Here is a 3,100-nt window from a genome sequence, read left to right on the forward strand (position 1 = left end):
GGATAAAGTTCTTACCCAACAATTCCTCTAACTGAGACTTTAGCTCGGCCATCTCTAATGGTGACATTCTATAAGGAGCACTTGAGATTGGTCCCGCCCCAGGCACCAATTCAATAGCAAACTCGACCTCTCGGTTAGGTGGAAATTCCTCAATATCATTGGGAAACACTTCCGGAAAATCACACACTACCGGAATCTGATCCAACTTTTGATCATCACCCGAAACACCCGCGGTTAACAACAGGATACCCTGACATTCGGTTCCAGAACAGTTCACCATCATCGAATTCAAGTAATAATTATTCACCACGACCGGTCCTTCTGTATCTTCCGGCATAAAGTACACCGACTTTGTAGAACAATCAAGCAGGACATGATTCTCAGATAACCAGTCCAATCCCAAGATAAGATCAAGACCGATCATCGGTAAGCAGATTAAATTATGGACAAAATCACGCTGCTTGAACCTAAACGAAACTTTCGGGTATCCTAGCCTAGTTACCATGGCTTCATGGGTAGCATTATACACTTTTAAGTCATAACCTAAGGTTACGATCTTCAACCCTAACTCATGGGCTTTCTCAAATGCAATGAATGAATGCGATGCTCCCGAATCAAATAAAGCATTTAAAGTTTGACCAGCTATTTCACAGTTACCTCGAATGAGTGTCTCGGATCCCTCTGCACCCACAGCTGAGGTGGTGAACACCCGACCAGTCTGTTGTGCTTTCCCAGCACCTTGCTTTTACTTCTCTGGACAACTTGCGGCTTTATGCCCCGCCTTTCCACAATTTTAGCACAAACCCCATCCGGCCTTGCATGGTACTCCCGGATGGTGACTCCCACACCTAGTACAAGCTTGATCATTCTGAGGCTGCTTCCCAAACCTTTTTCCTTGGGAGTAGTTGTTGTTGGGCCTCCTAAAAGAACCTTCCCTCTTGAAAGACGGACCTCTAGGTGCAAAGCTCTTGCCTCGGTTCTGTGGAAACGATCCTTTGTGACTTCCTTTCTCAGCGGCTACCCTCTTCACACACTCTTCAGCAACCCTACACTTGTTCACCAACTCGGAGAAAGTCCTAATCTCCATTGGCCCCACCGAACCGAAAATATCACTCCGGAGTCCTCCTTCGTACTTAACACACTTCCATTCCTCATATTCCATCGGAGTCCCTTGACACATACGAGAGAATCTGAACAGCTCCTCAAACTTGTCAGTATACTCAGATACGGACATAGTACCCTGCTTCAGCTGCAACAATTCAAGCTCCTTGGTCGTCCTAGCAGAAGTCGGAAAGTACTTCTTATAGAACTCCTCTTGGAAGACGTCCCAGGTGATATAATCATCACCCTGCTGCAGAAGGCGTCGGATACCCTACCACCAATGCGACGCTTCACCAGTGAGCAAATAGGTAGCAAACTCAACACGTTGTCCTTCAGGCACCACCTGTGCTTGTAGTGCTCGTTCCATGGCCTGAAACCATGTATCGGCCTCAGTCGGGCTAGTAGTTCCCTTGAACTTCGGGGGATTAACCTTCAAAAAGTTTGCCAGTGTCATCGGGTCCTGAACTCCGCCTCCGTCATTACCATGGTTGTTCATCTGTTGACCAAGAGCCTCAGCAGTGGCTTGCATAGCAGCAGCCATGTTTTCCAACACAGTCATAAAGTTCACCGGGTCATTAGGGTTAGTCTCCGGCGCACGAGCATTCGTATGTCCTCTCCCACGGCCTCTACCGCGTCCACGAGGCACCATCTGGTTCCTATACACACCAAACAATCGATATTAAGTTGATCAGTCTCAATATCGGAAGTTTAGTGCTTCAAAGTCCCAAATGCATGCTCATGAACGTTTATGCCAACTATATCAAGTAGATATACTAACAGCACATAACACACATACAGAGAATGCACAGAAGCATAGTCAGTCCATTCCTCAGGCTCTACAGGAACGAACTGCTCTGATACCATAATGTAACACCCTACCATACAAAGTCTTATGCTTAAGTCATAATTCAGAGATGGCAAGGTATTACGACCTCTAAAACAAAAATTTAGTACGTATAGTAGTATGAATAATTGATTATAACTAGGAGCCTTGTAGAAAAAAGGGATAAACAAAAACCGCAACTCGAAAGCGCAACACTCCGATCACTAACACAACGAGCAAAGGATAAGCTAACGCAAGATCATATATATAAAGAGTGTCAAAAACAAGAATATCAAGACTCAAAACCCGGCTGCGAAGAGAACCGGTCCGAGCATAGCAATATATACATATGATAAAATAAGGAAACCCCAAAGGAAACCCAAAGGGACACAAATACGGAAAACCTATTCTCCAAAAATCCCCTCTAGAAGGAGTCGTCACAGTTTGTATTATTTAATGGAGATAAAAGTATCTAAACAAGATATATAACCCAAAACAGAGTCCCAAGAACAAAGGATCTTCGCTAATCCAGAAGTCTCCAGCATGCCTCAACGAGAAGCCTCGCGTCCTGCATCTGAAAACCACAAAATCCGCATGGGTGAGAACCAGAGGTCCCCAGTACGGTAACAGCTTCCACATATATAATACATAATAATAGAGGAAAGCCGAAGGCAATCCTAGAACTTCCTTCAGATAATATCAAAGCTTATAAACAAGCTAAACCGTAAGTGGCAACTAACTAAAGATCCTTCAGTCTAACTAATACTTCCCTTTCTACTTCCTTCAGACCTCCCAACAACCAGCAGGAGTATAATATAGCAAACACAGTTATATCAGACAAGATATTTACAAATAGGAACAAATAAGGCATTTAGGCAATTAGCAAGTAATATGCAGTCAAATAGGCAATCTCAAACAATTCATGTAGTATGCTTATGATGCATGCCTGTCCCTAGTGGCTGATGATATCATCTGTCGGTTATAGAGCCAACCCGACAAGTCCTGGTAGCTAGCCATTGGACTGTCCCTCTGTCGTGCATCCCCAACTCGAGTTATACTCATCATAAACTTGATCATAATCATGATCCATATCCATCACCCTCACTGGTGAATATTTATCCATCACCATCACTGGTGAATATTTATGGGGGCGAGCTCATCCGGGCCTTTCACAGT

At 44.3% G+C, this 3,100-nt stretch overlaps 1 pseudogene; it reads right to left on the minus strand.

Annotated features, from left to right (window-relative positions):
- Window positions 1-1,026: 1,026 nt before the first annotated feature.
- LOC148569371 (uncharacterized) lies at window positions 1,027-1,750 on the minus strand (annotated as a pseudogene).
- Between the last annotated feature and the right edge of the window lie 1,350 nt (window positions 1,751-3,100).

The sequence above is a fragment of the Arachis ipaensis genome, chromosome B4 (assembly GCF_059453495.1).
Source record: "Arachis ipaensis isolate K30076 ecotype BB chromosome B4, ASM5945349v1, whole genome shotgun sequence".
NCBI lineage: Eukaryota > Viridiplantae > Streptophyta > Magnoliopsida > Fabales > Fabaceae > Arachis > Arachis ipaensis.